Below are 13,414 nucleotides of genomic sequence, written 5' to 3'. Positions count from 1 at the left end.
AATCCTGAACCTCAGAAAAATAAACAACATAATTAAAACCTGATGTAAAACTAAACAGACTTTACAAAAGATGAAACACAAAGGGCTGAAACACACTTAAAGAAATGTTCAACATCTTTAGTCACCAGGGAAATACAAATCATGATTACTTTGAGATTTTATCTTACAACAGTTAGAATGACAAAGTTCAATAAATAAATTACAGCACATTTTGGGAAGGATGTGGGGAAAGGGGAACACTCATTCATTTCTGGTGGGAGTGTAAACTTATATAGCGACTGTGGAAATCATTTTAAAAGTTCTTCAGGAAACTGAGAATTGATGTACCTCAAAATTCAACTATGCCACCCTTGGGCATATACCCAAATGAGTATATTCTACTACAGAGACACTTACATTATCATGTACATTGCTATTCTGTTAATAATTACCAGAAATTGGAAACCATCTAATTGTCTACCAGCCAAGGAGTGGATAGTGAAAATATGATATGTTTATATAATGGGATATTATTTGGCTGTTAAAAATGGAATTATGTAATTTCCAGATAAATTGATGGAGCTAGAAAAAAGTCATCCTGAGTAAGGAAACTCAGATTACAAGAGACAACTACTTTATGTTTTCTCTTATATGTGGATGCTAGATTTCAAGTCTTCTATATGTATATTTCAATCCATATCTCCACTGAAGTATCTAGTAAGGAACTACTGGTGATGGGAGAATCTCACAAGGAAGGGAGAGTCATAAAACTGGAGTATGAGGATTAAATGGGGAGTGCTATGGAAGACAGGGGTAACAGAGTGAATATGGGGGAAGAATAACCAAAATTAAGGGCAATTTTAGGGGTCATATCAAAACCCATAAAATATATACACAAGTAAAAACATCTAAATGAAGCCACTAAAAGGGAGATGATGTCCCAAGGAGACATCTTTAACAGCTAAATGAAGCCTCCAGTGCCAGGAACAGTTTACATCTAGTTGTGTTGTTGGCATCCCCAACATCTCATGCTATTGCCAAGGCTTTTGGTTACTCTTCACAATCTGGTGGTAAAGCCTTCTTGCTGAAGATACTAATTAGCTATTTCACTGAACACCATGAAGTCGAGTTGGTGCCTACCTGGAGGCTTCACTAATATTAACTAGCATTTGTGGTACTTGAAGGTACTCTGCATGCTACCAGAGGAAATCGATAATCATCAACCTAGCTAAAAATGCTGCAATCTATACCTGTAACGACCCTGCAAGGTATGCTGGTACAATAATGGCATAAACATTGTGGGAGTAACAAATCACTCTAATTAGATTTAAGGCACATTCAGCAAGATGGCACCAATACTTGACAGTGTTTGGTGGCCAGGATCCTAATATTGGATAGGCCATGGGCCTAGAGGAAAACCAAATACAATTTTAAATGATTCCTAACATTTTGCTATACCCATAAATCATTGCCATACAGCCATCATGAGAGAAAATTAGTCTTGCATTAGTTGATCCACAATTGGACAATTTGCAGAGACTGAGAGATTTTTTTGAATCAGTCTTAAATGAGATTTAGTCATCTGCTTGCTACTCTCAGGGATCAGGAAGCTATACTGAAGAGGAGGAAGAAAGATTTTTAAGAAGCAGAGGTGATGTATAACTCTAAGGAAACAGTATCTTCCAGACACAGTAGGATTGCTGCACTTCTGAATTCACTGAGACTGTGGCAGCAAACACAGGGCCTGCATGTGTCCAAGCCAGGCGAGCTCCCAGCATTGAGAAGAGAAGTGGACATGGGATTCCATCCCTAACTAAGAAACTACCTGTAATTGACAACCAGTTGCCAAGAAAAAAAAATTTTTCTTCAATGAAGTCTCACTGAGTATATTAATCACACTTAGTGGTAGGCCCCATGCCCAGCAGTAGATAGCCAACACAAAACAACCTCAATGGTATTTTTGTAGAAATTTGTCTCATATTACTTTGTTTTGGCATATTTTGTCTTATTGGTCTTTTGCTTGTATGGTATGGTTTCTGATTTTGTGTATTTGTGGGTGTTGTGTATGTGTTTCTGCATTTTCTTTCTGTTCTCTTTTGTTTTCTAAAGTGACAGAGAAAGAGAGAATAGTTGAGTGGATAGGGAGCTGAGGAGAATGTTGGACATAGAAAAAGGGAAACTAATGAAAATATAGTGTATGAAAAAATTTTTCAATGAAAAATATTGGGTCCTCAGGGAAAGCCAAATTATTCAGTATTAACATTAACACAATTTGAAATATTGTTTCAGAAGGTTTTAAAACTGTCAGCCTTGTCTCTTATATTTGAATTAAGTTTATTTTAGTATTTTAGCTAATATAATATTCAGACAACTGTACAATCAACATTCCTTCACCCCAATGTAATGTATCCAGATGATATAAAAAAAGCAGAAAGGTAAATCCTCTGAACTAAGAAAGCAGTCCTTAATGAGTTCACAGCTCCATTGGAGATAAAATGTAAACCTATCTGATGTGGTCTTGGCACATAGGAAAATTTATTAATTGGCCCTACAAAGAAAGGCAAAGGATCACACATCCCTACATTCATTGATGGAAATCATAAGACTTTTGTCTTTTAAACTGAGGCTTTAACAGTCAGATGGATGGGATCATACTTTTAGATGTCTATACTTTAGAGACAGGATTGATAGTCTTATTAACCTGTCCTTTGTGTATTTAAAGCATCCCAAGTCTCTGGTGCTAAAAGATTTATACACCATTTTATATTTATAACTCATTTCTATTCATTACTCTTCAGGGTGGCTACAAGCAGGTTGTTATGAGAGTGGCCCCCAGTTACAGAAAGAGTAAAGGCATTGAGAAACTATGTGAAGGTCTAGAAACAGGCAAGTGGGAAGAGTAGGGTCATAAGTGAATTTTTGTTTCTTTTTTGATTATATGATCAAAGTGAAAGTTTGAAAATTGAGAAGTTTCTGTTTGTTTGTTTTTTCAGATTAGTTAAGCTCCTCTAAACTTCATAAACCAGCACTTCACTTACCATTGTGGGATTCTTAGAAGTCTATTCTTGTTGGGGCTGTGACTTTTGTATTGAGGCAATTTAATTGGGGTAGTAGTTGGAGCAAGACTTCTCTCTACCATTCTTGAGCGATCTTTCCATGTCTTCATTCTCTAGTTCCATTTATTTAGAATGCAGAGGAGAACAAAGTAATGCTGTGCTAAATGACATCCAGAGAATCAAACTTAAAACATGATTTCACCATTCTTGCGTAAGACATGACAAGTAGAGACTATATTGTTATTATGCTTAATCTTACAACTTACTATGCTGGAAACTGTACAGAAAAAATCTAACCATTATTCTTTCTTTAATAATTTGTGGCTCTGCTCCTAGGTACGTGTTTCTAAGAAGCATGGTGGCATAGAAGCAATATGATGCTGTTTCTATAAGTACTTTCTCTGAAGATTCTGTTCAGTGAAGCTGAAATTTCTTTAAAGTGTGAGTCAGCCTGGTCAGTAACCCCCCACACCCTCTCTCTGTGTTTATAGGTAGGTCATGAAACAAAAGTTGGGACTGCAAAGAGGAAGAAATACACATTAAGGAAAGAAAAGGGGGGATGAAGAAAAGAGAGAGTGATGGGATGCACATGCAATGAACGCAGAAGGCGCTTCTTTGGGAAAAGGTGAGACCAGCAAGAGAAGGCAGGGATTTGGGGGAGGACAGTGTAAAAGGACAAACTAAACAGTTCTGAATTCATACATATTAGTGATGATATAGCAATTGAGCAGGTTATATTTAGAAATGTAATCTGTGCTTAGGGAAAAAAGAGGCCATGAGAGAGGAGGGGGATATCAGAGGGTTTGAATGGAGGAAAGGGAAGGGGGAAATGTTTTAATTGTAATCTCAAAAAGAAAAAAATGAAAAAAAATATGTGAAATATCTTAATAGTACTCAGTCACTTATATTCTAAACTAAAATTTAATTGTTAAAATAAATTACCAATGAGGATAAGGGAAAATGATTCTCATAAACCCCATAATAGCTTTATGCATGGAATTTATAGAAAAAAATACCAAGGAACCGTTCCCATTTCATGTTTTTAAAATACTGACTAACTTTGTGAAAATGAATTGCTAGCATAAGGCTTGTGAGTGTTATTTAATGTGAGGAAAAAGATGATTTTCTAGTTTTTCTCTTACCTTTCTCTTTCATGCTTATTTTAAGTGTACTGCTCAGCATTGCATGCATTCATGTTATGTTCATCTCCAGAAGTGTTATCACCTTGAAAAACTGAAATTCTGTATCAGTTAAACAACTTCCCAAGTCCCCTTCCCCTTTGCCGTTTACTGCCTTTACTCCATATTCTGTTTGTAAAGATAACTACTTTACGTACCTCATATAAACTGGAATATAATAATATTACTCGTTTTGTGTCTGGATCCTCCTCTTAGTATCATGTTCTTAAGACTCCTCCAACTTATAAACTGTCAGAATTTCCTCTTTGTTTAAGACTGAATAATGCTCCATTTTATACATATATTCCACATTTTTACCCATAGATAAAAGGCAGATTTGGTTTTACCTTTTATTAACAATGCTGTTTTGAACACCAGAGTGCACATTTCTTTTTTTGTTGTTGTTTTTTGTTTTTTTTTCGAGACAGGGTTTCTCTGTGTAGCTTTGGAGCCTGTCCTGGAACTCGCTCTGGATACCAGGCTGGCCTTGAACTCACAGAGATCCTCCAGACTCTGCCTCCCAAGTGCTGGGATTAAAGGCATGCACCACCATCGCCCGGCCAGAGTGCACATTTCTTTAAGAATTTCCTATAAATTATATGGGGTATATATCTCCTAATGGAATTTCTCATTTGACAATTCCTTGCCTCCTTTTTATGGGTGGCCACCATATTTTTGTTCTACAACAGCTGTGCTATTTTCCATTCAGATCAGTAATACCTGGGAGTTCTAATTTCTTCATATTTTCACCAATATTGGTTACTTATTAAATAGATATCATTCTAGTAGATGGTAGAAACAAACATAACTGGCAAAATATCAATGAAATGCTTCCTGATGGTATTCTGCTGTACTCATAGATTGGTGTCTTGTCCAATCATCGTCAGAGAGGCTTCCTCCAGCACCAGATTGGAGCAGGTGCAGAGACTCACAGCCAGACATGCAGAGAGACTGTCTTCATTGGAGGTCTCAATCATGTCCCTTCTCTAAGAACTCAGGGTACCCTGCAGAAGTGGAGAAGAAAAGATTGCAGGAAACAGAATGGAGTCAGAGTGGATGGAAGATACTGGGAGAACACGGTCCACAGAACCAACTAAGCAGGTCTCCACATGGGCTCACAGAGATTGAAGCAGCAAGCACGGGGCCTGCATGGCTCTGCACCAAGTCCTCTGTGTATATGCTATGCCCATTGGGCAGTGGGAGGGGGTATATCTCTGACTCTTTTGTCTGCTCTTGGGACTCCTTTCCTCCTATTGGGTTGCCTTGCTCAACCCCTATATGAGGGCTTTTGCCTTGTCTTATTGAATCTTGTTTTGTCATGTTTGGATATTGTGTCTTGGAGGCCTGCTCTTTTCTGAAGAGAAATGGAGGGCAAGTGGATCTGAGGGAGAGGGAAAGAGTGGAGGGAGGAGAAACTGTGATTGGAATGTATTGCATGAAAGAAGAATTCAATTGAAAGATAGTCAGAGCTACCTATCCTCTTTGTCGCTCTCAGGGACATTAATTTGAAATAACTACAGTAAAGCTATTTGGTTTACATATTACAATTGTAAGCACCTGCAGATGATATTTTACCTTTTTTTGTTCTGATTCTAAATTCCCAGGAAAAGGATTGGCTGACTAAGCATGTGTATAGTATATAGAGTTAACCATGACCAGGGAGATAAACTCACATATTCACATGTGTCTATTATGGATCCAATATGCTCTCCATTCTCATCCCTTGTCATTTCTTGCATACTTTTCATATACTTCTGATACTAAATAATGATTGCTTACTAAAGACATAAAGAAAAATGGTAGAAGCTGTTATTATTGGTAAGAGACATCTGAATAAACATTTGAAACCTTATCTGCATAGCAGATATAAATAATTATGGCATGTAGAGGAAAAGTACAACATATCTAGGCTAATTGATAAGGTGACATAATTTAAATCAATATTGTGCTTAACAACAGTGTTCAATACTAATAAGCCAAAAATTTAATGACATCTGAATGAAAATCCATTTAATTAATTTGTTATGTGTGTGCTATTTGCATATGCTCAGATAGGTAAATGTGCATATGTGTGTATGTGCACATGATGGACAGAGATCCACACTGAGCGTCTTCCTCATTCATTCCCTGTCTTACTGTTCTTCACAGCAGAGTCTTTTACTGAACTTTGAGCTCATTGATTTGGATAGGCCAACGAACTCCAAAAATCTTCCTGTGTCCACACCTTCCACACTCTCAACATACTCATCAACAGTGAGATTACAGATGTGCAGAAACTCTCATGTTTGTTTCTGTCTCTATTATTTGAATGTCGTGGATCTTAACTAAGGTGCTCATGCTTGTTCAGTAGGCACTTTAATAACTGCTATCTCCCTTCCAGTAGTCTAGATCTTTAGAAATTTAATTCTAAAACTGCTATTACTATTGTATTGCATCTCTCTTCTTTAACATGGTTAAAAAGAGACAGTACACCACTCTGCCTCAACTAGACAGATAGTAGAGATTCATTTGTCAATATAGCACTTATCAGCTGCCTTTCTATATGTTAACAACTAGAACTAATTGTTGAGGTAATGAATAAGTAATACAGGATTTAGGTAATGTCAGGAAAGATAAATTAGCTCCCAGAAGTTAGAGAACAATAAAGTGGAATCCAGGTCTGAGGAGTTAGAAGAGAGCAAATTCATTTCATACATAAAATATTTTCATTTAATACTATTCAAAAGTAGAGATCATTTTTATGTGTTTGCAATTTGCAATATTAGAGATGGTAAGGATTTTAGATACAGAAAGAGGATGGTTTGTGACTGTTTCATGTATTTCACAATGAACATTTTCATTTTATGAGTATTTTGAAAAGTTATTCTATGGGTGATTTTATGAAATGTGTTTTTACTATAGGCATTAAATATTTGTAATATACATAATAAAAATATAAATTGATTACCTCATTGTTAAAACATGTATGCTATTGTATTCTGCTGAAAATCACACATTTTACTTGTGTAACACTTCTTTAAACAATTTAATTTATGAGAATAGATACTATGTGTTTATCTTCATGTACAATGAAGTTTGAACTTTAAATCAGTGAAGACCTCTTATTTTGTAAAGATGCTGATTTATTTTTGAATTATTTCTTTTATTTTTAAGACTACATTAAAATTACATCATTTTCCCCTTCCCTTTCTTCCCTCCAAACTTTTCCATACACCTCTCCTTGATGTCTTTTAAAATTCATGGTATCTTTTTATTATAAGTTGTTGTTACACGTATGCATACATTCCTAAAATTAACATGATGAGTTTCAATAAGGTTAATAGTATGCATATTTTCAATGCTAATCACTTGGTTTTTAATAATAAATTGATATGGTCTTCCCAAGAAAAGACTATTTCTCTCACTCTCCGAATTCTTTAGCTGCTTGTAGTTAATTGCACAGAATGGCTTCCTCCCCACCCCTGTGCACTTTTGCATATCTATTGTTGTTGCTCTTGTTTAGCTCATGTTTATTTAGGAAGTTGAGACTTGATGGGTGTGGCTCCTGGCATCACAAGATGACCCAATTTCACACCAAACTCCCTGATCCTCTGGCTCTTATAGTCTTTCTTTCCCCTCTTCTGAACTGTTGCTGAGCTGCGGGTGTGGGAGTGTTTTGTAGATGTGTTTATTAGGACTGATTTCACAACTCTGCATTTTGTTTGGGTGTAGTTTCTGTTATAATCTCCTATTGCAAAAAAATCTCTTTTATGAAGGGTGTTGACTATACTTATTTGTGGATATAAGAATAAATATTTAGTTAGGAATTATACTGGTTTAATAAAATGATAGTTGTAGGCTTTCTTTCAAAATCCATGATTTTTCTAGTACTGAGTAGTTCACTAGGTTTCCAGTACCGGGCATGGATTTCCTCTTGTTGAGTGGGTCTTAAGTCCAATTAGAGAGCTGTTGGTTACCACCAAGGTATTCAAGCCACTACTACACCCTTAGCGTTATCATGACATGCTTGCTGTGATTCATTGTCATCATAGCTGAGTAGGAATGTCAGTTGCTTCTCTCTTTTCAAAGCTTGCTTGGAACCTTCTAATACCATGAAAATTAGTCTGAAAGGCCCAGACCCTCACCCAGCCCCTGCTTTGGCAGATATAACAGGCTGCAGAAAAGACCCACCAAGATGTAGGCCTCTGACTCAGTAACATGTTCTTAGCCCACAACCTTGCCTGACCCTGCCCTATTCACTAGGAAGCCAGATAACCTCTGAAAGGCCAGGATAAAGAATACCCCCTCAGCAGACAAAATAAGGCCTAGGATATAGGGTGGCTAGCCGGTTCAGCAACTCTGTTCCAGGAAAAGGCTAGCCATAAAAAGTTAGATTAGAATCTTACAAACAATCTTAAGGAACAGGGAGTTTCCCCTTGTGATTTCCCCCAGGAACTTTCACTGGTATTTTTGGTATTTTGGGTTGGGGTTTCTTCCCTCACTGGTATTTTTTGTATTTTGGGTTGTAGATTCTTCCTTTAAAAACCCCTATTCCCAGCCATTTGGGGTCAAACTCTCCTACCCCTGCGTGGGATATGAGTCTCGGCCCCATTGCGCTGGTTCCTGTCAATAAACCTCGTGTGATTGAAGCAAGGACGGTCTCTCATGAGTTCTTGGGGGGGGGTCGAGTCATCCTGAGACTTGAGTGAGGATCTTCCCTCTTGGGGGGTCTTACACCCTCCATGTGACAAGGAACCAATCAGAAGTTAGCTGACGGGCTCTGGATGTGATTTATTGATAATTGTGCAATGCAGGGTGTAGCAGCTGCCCTGGAAGGGCCTCTAGGCATAGCAACCATCCTGCAACAGCAGCTGACCATTCAACACAGGACAGATTGCCCAGACCTGGAGGTGCACCAATCCTGAGACTGTTGCTACCCAACTAGCAGACTCCCAGACATTCCCTTTGTTCTACCCGTATATATGCCCTGCCCCACTGCTGCTCGGGATCCCTCCTGCTCCACTCACTGTGTCAGATGGACAGAGGACCCAAGTGAACTCCAGTTACCTCGTTAATCATAAATACTCTGCTTTTGCATTGAATCAGGTTTCTTGGTGATTTTGGGGGTTCAGAGTCTGGCACAGTAAGTCTTTGGGGGGAAAACTTTCAGGACTGTTCTAGCTCATGGTCATTTTTGGTTCCAAGTCTGAAATGCATTGTATCTACAACAATAAGAACCTACTTTCTACCTCTTAGAGGCAACTAAGGCAGTAGCAATAGGATGCACGTATTGGGATTCTCTTGGACAGCCCTGATCAACCAATTACCAAAACTAAGAGAGGATTTCATAAGTATGGTGTTGAGGGTTTTGTTAGGTGTCTTTGGTTCTTCAAGGGAGCATTTTCAGTCCAGATGAGAAAATTTAAACTATAATTTCATTTAAATTACATACATATATTTATACATAGACTTGCACGTATGGTTTTTAAGATAGTTAATATATGATTCCTTAAAGAAGTTTTCAGACACCATTACTATGATTTTACCCTTATTTCTCCTTATTACATATTTATCTCCCATCTCTGCCTAATTAGGGCCCCTTCCCCTTTGCCATTTATGTGAACTAATCACTTGTACCCTGCTGTTCCCCTCATGGTCTCTCCCCATGTCGCTATACTGGCATCAGTCCCTTTATATTTTCCCTGTTTCTGCAGGATTTGGAGTTTCAATGAGTGAAAACATTTTAACTTTGTCTTTCTGGGTCTGGATTATCTCATGTAATATCATCTTTTCTAGTTCCATCCATTACCTGAATAGTGCATAATTTCATTTTTCTTTACTGCTGAATAGTATTACATAGGGACTATCTACCAGATTTTCATTATCCATTTGTTAGCTGTAGGACATTGACATTGTTTCCATTTCCTAGATACTGTGAATAGAGCAGCAATGACCATGACTGAACAATCTGTGGAGCAGGATGTCCAGTTTTTGGCATGTGCCAAAGAATACCTTAACTAGGTCATATTGTAGGTTTATTTTTAGTTTTATAGAATTCTCTAAATTGATTTCCATAGTAGTTGCACCAACTTTCAATCCCAATGACAATGACTGAGGCTCCCATTTCACCCTACCCCACCAGTATTTGATATCAGTTATTTTGTTGATCTTTGCCAATCTGATTAAGGTAAGATCAAGTATTAAACTTGTCTTGATTTGCAATACTTTAATTGCTAGGAATAATGAACATTTTTATGTTACTTCTTATCTCCCGTTCTTTTTTCTCTTTGAGAACTCTCTGTTCAGGTCCCTAGCCCATTTTTTAAATTGATCATTTGATTTTTTAAATTGATTTTTGAGTTCATATTTTGTGGATATTAATCCTCTGTCAAATATATAAGAGGCAAAGATCTGTTGCATTCTGTGGGTGTCCTCCTCCCCAGGTCGATTGTGCTAAATAAAACATTTAGTATTATGAAGTCTCATTTGTGAACTGTTGGCCTTAATTCTTGAGCAAATGGACTCCTACTCAAGAGGTCCTTTCCTACATCTATATCATATCTATATTTTCTTCTAGGGGTTTTAGTGTTTCTGGCTTCATATTTAGCATTTTGATCCACTTGGAGTTTGCCTTTTTGTTTAAAGTGATAGATACAGGTCTAATTTCATTCTTCTGATGTAAACGCCCAGTCTTCTGAACACCAACTGTTAAAGATTCTTTTCTCCAGATATTTTTGAGAACTTTATCAAATATTAAGTGTCTGAAGTTATGTACATTCATGTTTGTGTCTACAACACTGTTCTATTCATCAATATGTTTGTATTTTATCCAGTACCACATTGTTTTTATTACTTTGGCTGTGTAATATATCTTAAGAACAGAAATAGTAGCTTTAATAGCAGTGTTTTTTTTAACTTCAGGATTGGTTTGACTATTCTGGTTTTGGGGGAAATTATTTTATGGAAATACGAAATTTAGGATAGTTTTTCAATTTCTATAAAAAATGAAATGGGGATTTTTGATTAAGATTACATTGAATCTGTAAATAACTTTAGGTAAAATGGTAATTTCCACAATATTAATTTTACAAATTTATGAGCATAGGATGTTTTTGCAATTTCAAGTTTATTTCTCTATCTCTTTCTCCAGAGATTTAAAGATTTCAGGGTAGACATACTTCAATTCCTGGGTTAATTTTATCCCTAGGTATTTTATCTTATTTGAGGATATTGTGAATAGGATATGCCAATGATCTTGTTTTCTGTATATTTAATGTTGGTGTGTATAAAATATAATTGTTTGTGCAAATTGATTCTATATCATGCCATATTGCAGAATTTGTTATCGTTTTAGAGGTTTTATGGAAGAATTTCTTTTGATCTCTATTGTATAGCATCATGTTTGACTTCTTTTCTTATTTGTATCCCTTTGATTTCCTTCTCTTGCCTTATTGCCCAAGCTAGTGTTTGTAGTACAGTATTTAGTGGGATTGCTTCCAGCTTTTCTCCATTTAGCATGATGTTGGTGTTGGTTTCTCATATATAAATTGTATTGTTTTGAGGTATTTCTCCCTAGTTCTACACTCCATAGGACTTTCATCATGTGTTACGATAAATCTTTCCACCAAAACCGCCGTGCGCTTCACACCAGCTGCCCGCCCAAATTAATACACAGAGAGACTTATATTAGGTACAAATGCTGCTTGGCCATTGACTAGGATTCCCATCTGTTAGCTCAGTCTCAATTATCATAAATCTATATATTTTATAAGACTTATCTTATCGGACGCCTTGTTGGTGTCCCTCCTTGTCGGTGGATCACGTTGCGCTGCTGGAGGAAGAGTGGAGGGGAAAGGGGAACCCTTCCTGTTTCCTTTGCTTAAATATGAGTCTCCTTGCTATGTCACTTCCTGCCTGGATCACCACTTCTCTACTACATTTCCCAGAATCCTCTTTGACTCCTAGTCCTGTCTAACTTGCTGTTTCATTGGCCAAACAGAGCTTTATTAAACAATCAATAAGATAAACATACACAGAAGTACTTCTACATCATCTCCACTTTTCTGTCTAAATAAAAAGAAATATAACTTATCTTTTATAATAACTGAAGAAAACTATAACCATAACTATCTGTCTTCAACTCTATCAAAGACCACAGAAGGAAAATATATAAACTCTAGAATTGAACGGACATCTCGCTACCTGGACAGTCACCCAAAGTACTCTGTAATGTTGAGGCATCCATCTTCAGCCTATTGGCCACAGTGTGTCTAGCACACTTCTCCATTTTAACAGGAACCCTTCAGTACTGTCTTGTTTTATGAGTCCAGCAGTCACTTTCTTGTGGGTCCTGCATGTCCAGTTTATACAGCAACGAACAGTCCAGCCAAGAGCAGTTTCTTGCCCAAATGGCTAATCTTGCCATGTTGAAAGCAAACTCCATAATGAGTTTCTTCGATGCCCATCTTCCTTTCTGACGTAATTGGTGTGCCAGGAGCAGTTGTGTCTCACTGCCAAGAAAAACCCTAAATCATTTAAATGCCATATTTCTGTAGGTCTTTGAAAGGTTTGAAGAATACCTAACCATCTCACATACATCTCTGTAAATCTAGAAAACCTAACTAACCTAATTATAAGTTCTGACTATTATAGGTAAAAGATCTGTATAAACACAATACCTAAACAAGAGGAGACATATATACATATCACAAAATTGGCCTTAAAGTTGTATCAATAAATGAAAATCCATACCAATGCAAAGTATTCATTCCTATATACTATTCCCCCTTTTCTTTCTTTAAAAAGAGATTGAATATACTCATTATCATTTATAACCAACCCCATTTAAAGGAAAACAAACATATATAAACAATATTTGGAAATATGGGTGTCGTTCTTTCTAAACTGCTTCCTGCTGTTTGGGGGCGATGTTCATACCATTAGGATCATGATAAAACATAGAAATCTGACCAAGTCCTTGTTTTTGTAGTCTGTAAGGCTGTATCATCTCAGCTTCTTTGGATGTAGGATCAGTTGGGTCACTGCTTCAGGGGGCCTTGCTTGATGAAACCATATTAGTCTGGAAGGAATCCATAGCTTTTTATTTTCTGTGCCATGCCTGCTTAGGGGCTGGATACAGGTCTGCCTGACCATGCCTGTGAGGGTGTGGTCAGGGTGATGTAGAGTGAGAGGTCCAGGTGGCTGGGGTTTCACTTTCAGTTT

The 13,414-nt window shown here is 37.1% G+C and overlaps 1 long non-coding RNA gene across 4 annotated transcripts in view; it reads left to right on the top strand.

The window, feature by feature from the left end:
• The window catches only part of LOC107978163, a 236,107-nt gene extending 227,589 nt beyond the window's left edge, over window positions 1–8,518 (top strand). For all 4 annotated transcript variants that reach the window (XR_004771440.1, XR_003488343.2, XR_003488342.2 and 1 more), the window contains 2 exons: window positions 3,527–3,660; window positions 5,074–8,518. This is a non-coding gene — a long non-coding RNA (uncharacterized LOC107978163). The remainder of the gene's footprint in view (window positions 1–3,526; window positions 3,661–5,073) is intronic.
• Window positions 8,519–13,414: the final 4,896 nt, after the last annotated feature.

This window comes from Cricetulus griseus, chromosome X (assembly GCF_003668045.3).
Source record: "Cricetulus griseus strain 17A/GY chromosome X, alternate assembly CriGri-PICRH-1.0, whole genome shotgun sequence".
NCBI classification, from domain to species: domain Eukaryota; kingdom Metazoa; phylum Chordata; class Mammalia; order Rodentia; family Cricetidae; genus Cricetulus; species Cricetulus griseus.
Note: the sequence above shows the minus strand (reverse complement) of the source record. Positions and strands in the feature narration are given on the sequence as shown.